Source organism: Triticum aestivum, chromosome 3B (genome assembly GCF_018294505.1).
Source record: "Triticum aestivum cultivar Chinese Spring chromosome 3B, IWGSC CS RefSeq v2.1, whole genome shotgun sequence".
Classification (NCBI taxonomy): domain Eukaryota; kingdom Viridiplantae; phylum Streptophyta; class Magnoliopsida; order Poales; family Poaceae; genus Triticum; species Triticum aestivum.
The window spans coordinates 199,204,521-199,213,041 of NC_057801.1; the positions used below are offsets into that span (position 1 = coordinate 199,204,521).

At 48.1% G+C, this 8,521-nt stretch overlaps 1 pseudogene; it reads left to right on the forward strand.

Annotated features, from left to right (window-relative positions):
- The first annotated feature begins 4,938 nt into the window (after positions 1-4,938).
- LOC123065217 (cytochrome P450 736A117-like) lies at positions 4,939-6,126 on the forward strand (annotated as a pseudogene).
- The last annotated feature ends 2,395 nt before the right edge of the window (positions 6,127-8,521 follow it).

Sequence of the window (8,521 nt, forward strand, 5' to 3'; positions counted from 1 at the left end):
CCTCTATTCCAACACTCATTAATCTGTTCATCCAAAACACGACCTTCCCTCTCCCAGTAAGATTCATATTTCAACTCTCTAGCAAACCTCCCCTCCAGAGCATTACCCATCAACTCAATTAAAATGGGACAATGATCAGATCTGGAGCTAATAATATGGAAGACCTTACATTGAGGGAAAATAGAAGACCAAAGAGGACATGCCATTGCACGGTCAAGACGTACCTTAACATTCTTGTTGCCCTCCTGCATATTATTATATGTCCACGGAGCACCTTGAAAACCGAAATCAAATAAATTGCACTCCGACAGGACTTCACGAAAATCAGCCATGAGTCTAGGAGATCTCTTATGTCGAGAGAAATGTTCATTTTGCCACATATCTTCGTTAAAATCCCCCACCATAAACCATGGTCCAACACCAAGAGGTTTAATCTACCTCAAAAGATCCCACATAACATACCTCTAGCTCGCCTTAGGCTCTCCATAAATAAATGTGCACCTCCACTTTGTACCATCACCCTTGTTGACATACATGTCCACAAAATGTTCACCATATTTGTTCAGTTCACAAGAATATGCTCCATCCCAAAACACGAATAGACCTCCACCTTTACCATGGCCAGAAACAGTAAACACATTATTCATGCCCAACCGGTACCGAAAAGCTCAACATACTCTTTATTTTTCCTAGTTTCAGAAAGAAAGATAACATTGGGACGGTGCGTCTTAGTCAGACACACAAGCTCCTGAACCGTACGAAGTTGTCCCAGCCCTCGACAGTTCCAACTGAGCATTTTCATGGCTCCTGACGGGAGTCATCAAACGCGCCCGTCAGTTGACCGGCAGCCCCAGGGTCGGTTGCTTCCTTAGGAGTGCCACCTTCCTCTTTTTCCTCTCCTATAGATTCTCTCCTCCTCTCCTGAAGATCTTCCTCTCCCCCATCTATCTCTTTAGTTACATGAACCATAGCCCCATCTCCACCTACTACAGCCTCAACCCTCTCACCACACACTCTTTTACAAGTTACAGAGATGTCATTTTCACTCTTGTACTCTAAACTCTCAGAGCTATTGCTATTCATAGTAAAAACTAAGCCTTGGTCTTCAAAACGACGCCTCTTACTTCCTGCAGTACTCTCTAGGATGGTGGCATAGGCAAACTTTCGACTAGATAACTCGCTGCCACGATTTGGGGGAGTGGGAACCCCAAACTAGACAAGCTTGGCACACACACCATGAACAGCAGCACGCTCCACTTGCTCATCTCTGTACAATCTTTTCCAACGGCCCCATTTTGATTCAGCTCCATTTTCCTCAACGTCCAGCCGGGCAGCACTCCCAACCAAACCAGCAGGGATGCCTATAGAGACACCACCAGCCGGCAACACCTTTGCCGCAACCGGAGGTAGAGCACCTACGCCCAGCAGCACAACCGGACGAGCTTCCGGCTGCGTCCCAGCAGAAGTGAACTTGCCAGCTGCTGTACTGGGATCAGTCAGCGTGAGCCGCCCCACCTGGACGGCCCCTGACCCCAGTACACACTCGTCTTCTTTACCAGCTTGAGGGGAGACGTCCATGCTACTGCCTTCTTGACCACCCATCGTCGAAGCCAGCAAGGGCGAGGCCGCCACCGACAGCTTCTATACCGCCGTAGCCACGGCAGTGACTTCCTTTTCCAGCAGCTTGACCAGCTCCAGGTTGTCGTTGTCCTGAAGATCCCGGTCGTCCCAATGACCTCCCAAGCTGAGGTGCCATCGACCAGGGCCGCTCGAAGCTTGCATGGTGCTCCAGAAGGCCGGCACCTTGATGTCGTTGGAGAACTTAGGCTTCCGAAGTTCCTTAGGGATGGTACAGAATCTGGCAGTAGTATGCCCCAACAAGCCACAACAAAAGCAAAAATTTGGCAATTTTTCATACTTAACATCATATAGGATCTCTACTTTACTGCCAACCGGGGTCGTGTCGATGGTCTTCCTCAGGGGCTCGTCGACGAGATGCTCGACCCGGACTCGAAGATGCTCGTCGATGATCATTTTGTTTTGGTGGGCCACCGCGAGGACCTTTCCAAGCTTGTCGCCCAGGATGTATCCCATCTCCACCGTCTTGATCGGTACTGGAAGGCCCCAGATTTGTGCCCATAGCTTGATGGAGTCGAGGCGCACATCGGCCGGATTGCCATCTCTGTCGAAAGCCGCTAGGATTATAGCATCATTTCTGAAATGCCATGGCCCATCGTGCAGAACATGATGTCGATCCCCACCCTCCGCGAAGGTGATGACGAAACGGCGGTCGTCGCTCGTGACGCGTTGTGCCACGGCCTCTCCTCGGAGTCGCCATGGCCCCCGAAGCTCGTTGACGACCGCCTTGGGGTCGACCGGGTATGGCGAGAGAACCCGGGCGACCCCAAGTTTGCCCGCCACCGCACGCAGCGCCGCTTCCATGTCGATGACAATCGGCTTGTCGTCCATCCTCGAGAACATGGCCGCCTTGCTCTCTCCGCTCCTCTAGAGCGGGGGAGGCGCCGCCGCCACAATGAACCCAAAGGCGGCATTTGGCGTGACAGTTAGAGCCAAGCCCGACGGCCCGCCCACCGTAGGTTTCCCCTTCTCCAACAGAGGAGTTCCTGGGGCAGCCTCGATGATTGCCGAAGAAGGCAGCTCCTCCCCTTGCCTCACAGACCTCGGTACCGTTCGAAGGGACAGCACCAATGATCTAGAGGGGAGCAATAGTGGTCGCAGCAGGCATGGAAGGAGCCGCCTCTCCCTCCTGACCGCTGCCCATCTCAGTGCTCGACGCCATCTTCCCCTGACACAGAGAAACAGAGCAAACAAGAGGCACCGAAGACACGGACACGGCTCCTCTGCCGTGCCCTAGGTGACGTTGGATCGCTTACATGTAGGCCAGGTTTCCAACAGGCCCACATGTCAGTGGTAGAACGGCAGGCTACCGAACGGTAGAGGATCCTAGCGCCGAAGACACTAGCAGTAACCCAGAAAATTGATATTGCCTCCGCTGATTCCCACCCTTCAAATAATCCTCTCCTGCCCCAAATTTTGCCCCAGAATCACCGGAGTTAAAACTCAAATCAACCTGAAATTGAGACTCCTCCTACACGGATTCACCAGACAATCAATTTTATGCGAAACTGCCAAATTATCTCCTTTACTCACCGAATCAGTAACTATTTTGGTGGAATTTGGGGTCGGGAGCGTTGGCCCCGTCGATGTTCCCTTATTCTCATTCAAACCCCCCTTCAAAACTTCCTTGTCCAACTCCGAATTGATGAACTGATCTGCTTTGACCCGCATCTGCCTCAAGCACCTCTTTGGATCTCGCGCACGTCGCAGGATTTCCATCCCCCGCCGTCGTAAGGTGCTCCACTCCTCGCCGGAGTAGCCACCCACCTTCCACCGGTCCTCCCACTGGGGCAAGCCCAGCGCCAAGTCCGGCACCATCGCCGCCATGGGCGGCACCAGCGATTCGCCTAGGCTGTTGAAACAACTTGCGGCTCCAATAGATCAATATAGTTATAAATCATGTTTATAACTAGATCGATCTATTGGAGCCGCAAGTTGTTTCGAGTTTATATTCCTTTTCGAAGCAATAATTTATTTCATAAATCATTGAGAATATTTGTGCATTATGATAGGAGGACTCATTGTTTGAACAATTAAGCACTTAAGAAAATCAATCAAAAGGATGCAAACAGTACAAGCTATCTATCAAATATTTGAAAAAGAGAATAAGAATCCGAACTTTTCATAGTAGGCACTTTTAATGAGTAGCTTGAAAGATGGTGATAGCATTGATCATCTTTGGTTGGTATTCTTTGAGTATTTGGATGCAGCTGAGAGTGTAACCTTTCGCAAATATCTAAGCTTTCACCTATTTATTATTTAGAATTCAGTTTCAGTGACATTTAGGGCATGTTCATTTTTACATAAGAAAACTAGCATATAATCGGTTCAAGATCATTGGGAAATGTACTGTGTAAAAACAAGTTAGGGTGGGTGAAGCAAAATACTCTTGTGCAATGATGATCTTATTGGTTTCCTTTGCATATTTTTCCTCCACAAGACAGATATAAGCTATAAATGATTGTAACGGGTTTCATCTATAACGTGTTCGATCTTAGTACGAGTGTAGCAATGTGTACTTCCTACTTCGTAAAATATATCAATTATTTGGTGAATAAATCTATGTTTTCAAATCTGCCTTCATGCATTGCTTGCCTTATTGGAGCACTCAAATTGCACAAATACATCCTTTGTCTTAAGTCCAAATTAGCCACATAAAACTAGGAACCCAGCATTACTATCAAGCAGCACATTTCATACTGCCGCATCAACGGGGTGCGGCGTGCCGCCGCGCGGGCATAGCTAGTAAATACGAAGATGTCATATCTCCTATAGGAATTCAGTGGTTGAGAGGTAGAAGATGAACAGGAAAAATGGTTGAGAGGTAGAAGAAGGCATCTATATAATTGGATCTGTATCTGAAGTCTAAAAAGGATTCGAGTGACCCTAACGACGTGTTTGGTTCGATAAGATTGGCGCGGTTTCTGATACCCCTGATTCCGGAAACGATAGACCGCATTTGTCTCGCCTACTACGTATTCACTAACCGTGTTTCCTGATACGCTACTTCGTGAAGTCGAAAACAGCCGAACACCGGGTGATTAGGAAACCGAGCCCAACCGCACAAACCAAACAAAGCTCGTATCTGGTAAAACGAAGTCAGAAGCAGAGCTTCCCGGAATCGAAGCCCATTAAGTTACTTGACTGTGAACCAAAAGCGTCGTAAATTCATTTTCAGTGGACTTACCACTAGCCTCTCCTTTTTCTTGCCCACTTTTTACACGTACTCCCTCCGTCCGAAAAAGCTTGTTCCAAACTTGTCTCTCAAATGGATGTATCTAGCACTAACTTGATGCTAGATACATTCATTTGAGAGACAAGCTTTTCCGGACGGAGGGAGTAACAAGTAACCACTCGTCTCTCGATCTATTTCCATTTCACTCAACACGGCAATGCCACCACATATTTCCGTGGACGCCCCTTGAGTGCATGGTTACTTGCTTCACGTCCACCACCACTCAGCAGATCCATTGAAGTTGAACACGCTGCAGCCTGTCCTATTTTTCTGCCCGACGTACCCCCACAGCGATTTTCCTTTTTAGGGGTCAGAACGGATCTTTTGAAATGGATTCGCTGCACACATCTGCACGTAGTAATTGTGCCCCAAGGAGCTGCTCCATTCACGCAGTCGCCAGCGTTACGAGTACGGCGACAGAAGCCCAGAACGCGCGCTCGTCGCTCGTCCCGACGACATGGCCGTCTCGCCTCTTGCACTCCTCTTCCTCCTCCTCGCCTTCACCGTATCTCTGTTGTACATCCTTCGTAGGCCCGACCCTCTGCGCAGCGGCAGCGATGGAGCACGGAGGCAGCCTCCGCCGTCGCCTCGCGGCCTTCCGCTGCTCGGCCACTTGCATCTCCTCGGCTCGTTGCCGCACCGGGCCCTGCGGTCCCTGGCCGCCGCGCACGGCCCGGTCCTGCTGCTCTGGTTTGGCCGCGTGCCCGTCGTGGTCGTGTCCTCGCCGGCCGCCGCGGAGGAGGTGATGAGGACCCGCGACCTGGCCTTCGCGAGCCGGCCCCGGAGCGCCATGGCCGACCGGCTCCTCTACGGGCGCGACGTAGCGTTCGCGCCCTACGCGAGTACTGGCGCCAGGCGCGCCGCGTGTGCGTGGTCCACCTCCTCAGCCCGCTCCGCATCCTCTCCTTCCGCAGCGTCCGGGAAGAGGAGGCCACCGCGCTGGTCGAGCGCGTTCGCGGAGCGGCGGCGGGCGGCGCCGTCGTGGACCTGTGTGAGCTGCTCATTGCTTACGCCAACACGGTGGTCTCGCGCGCCGCGTTCGGGGACGACAGCGCGCGCGGCCTGTACGAGGAAGGCAACAAGGGACGCGAGCTGAGGAAGGTGTTCAACGACTTCCAGGAGTTGGTGACCAAACACGCCCCTCAACGGAATTCGATCTCCGGACCTATAGCTTGTCAAGGAGAGTAGCTGACAAGAGTTGGTGACCAAAGAGGAGGGTGTGCAGTTAAGAAATAAGAACTATGCACAACGCGAATCTGGACAGTTTTTGATTTTTTTTCAAACATTCCTTGGAAATTGTGAAGAAAAATTTAGAAAGCTACTAATGTTTGGAAATCGGCCAAGATATTGAACAACTCAAACGAATTTTGAAATTCATTTTTAAAACATGAATAATTTTTAATAAAATCGAATTTTGAAAATCCCGCTCATTTTTGAAAAATGCAAACATTATTCTAATTTTCGGAACAAATTTTATATGGGAATATTTTTAAATAAATAAATTTTCAAAAGCACGAACATATTTTGAAATTCTTGAATGTTTTTGTAGACGTGAACATTTTTTTAGTTTGTGAGATTTTTTTTTGGAAAACAGGAACATATTTTAACTTTCTGAATACTGTCTAAAAACAAGAACATTTTTTAATTTATGAAAAAAATTGAAATCACAAACTTATTTTGAAATCTTGTACACATTTTTATAAAAACAAACATTTCCAAAATTTCCAAAAAATCAAAATCGTTAACATTTGTTAAAAACCACAATTTTTTTAAACGCAAATATTTTTTGGAAATTTGAAAAATCCCAAACATTTATTGAAGTTCCAAAAAAACAGAAAATGAAAATGAAAAAAAAAAGACCGGTAAAAAGGAAAAAACTGTTGGGGTAGTTCCGAAACTATCTATAGAAATGGGTCGGCCAAAACGCGTAGCACCAATAGTTTGCCGCAATAAGCGGCAAATAGGGAATTCGGGATAGCAATTGTATCAACCATGAATGACTATGAATTCTCGGGGCTTGGCATGCTCCCCCTCCTTATATTTTATTGCGCGGAGGCGGGGGGGCATAGGTCCCCCACCCGGCACTACAATATATTTGTTCAATAGGTCAAGTTATGTGATTTAGTTGATGTTCATTCTACCCTTGAGTGCCTTCCAAAGCTCCGTGGACGGGGTGCGCCTTCGATGCAGAGGGCCATGGAACGTGTGCGACTGGCGACTGCACCGACCAGCTCGCCTGTCAGCTCTCCGGGAAGCCGCCGGCAATGCTGGACGAGTTCTCGCTCGGCAGCGCCCTCGCCCTGGACAACTACAACATATCGGTGATTGACAACTACAGTGTTCCCATGTCGTTCTCCCGCAGTACCTTCGGTGCCAACCTCCTCTGCCTCGACGCTTGCTACTCCGATGCGGGGAAGGTCCTGCCTTGCACAGCAGAGGCCAATTGCCACCTTGCCTTCTACCCGTACTAGCTAGTGAGCTCTCCATCGCACGGACGAGACATGGTCGACGAGTATGCATGTTGGGTGACGAGTACTTAGCTACTATTGCTGGTGATTAAGACAACAGGTCGCTGATGTCCCTGCAAGTGTACATGGCATTGTCGTTATTTCGCGATAAGTAAAGTGTTGAACCCACAGAAAGCGAAAAGGATACCTTATCAACAGCGTAACTACGTTGTCACCTACACAGTTTGTATGCACCCAAATAGGAGTTCGGAAATAATCCACCCCATCGATTGCTACGGAAAAGATAAATTGGTTTCACTAAACTACGGAAGGAAATGTAAAAGCAGGAAATAAAAGGACAAAACTAAATGAAGGGGAGTTTGAGTAGTAAACACTCTCTAGGGTTCCGGATTCATCACCACTAATGTGATCTGCACAACACATGTGGAGGCATGGTTCTAGATCTCCATCTCTCTAGCCACATGTTATATGTCGAAAGTGGGCAGATCCTGGTGCAGATACGCGCTACAAGGGTAAGCTACACATCACATACAACAACGCATTAGTTTTCTCGCGCCGGTTTTCACAAGGTTGATTAAGTGTTTCCTCGTAGGCGCAATCATTCTTTGGTTTGCCACCACTCCCCTACAGATGGCAAAGACCAAAAAGAAAGAATATTATTGTCACCTCTTTACCTCAATACTCTAACCTCTATAGTAACATTATCTATGGTCAATCTTGGCAAAAAAGCGAGTGAAGCCTCCTCTCAACATTAATGGAGGCTATTAGCTGGAACATAAATACAATGATATCATATCTCCTATAGGAATTCAGTGGTTGAGAGGTAGAAGATGACAGGAAAAATGGTTGAGAGGTAGAAGAAGGCATCTATATAACTGGAACTGCATCTGAAGGCTGAAAACTATTCGAATGACCCTAAATTTATTTTCAGCGCACTTGTATTACCACTAACCTCTCCTTTTTTTTTAACCACTCATCTCTTGATCTATTTCCATTTCCCTCAACACGGCAATGCCACCACATATTTCCGTGGACGCCTTGAGTGCATGGTTACTTGTTTCACGTCCACCACCACTCAGCAGATGCAGATCCATTGAAGTTGAACACGGTGCAGCTTGTCCTATTTTTCTGCCAGACATACCCCCATAGCTAAATTTTTTAGGAGTCACAACGAATCTTT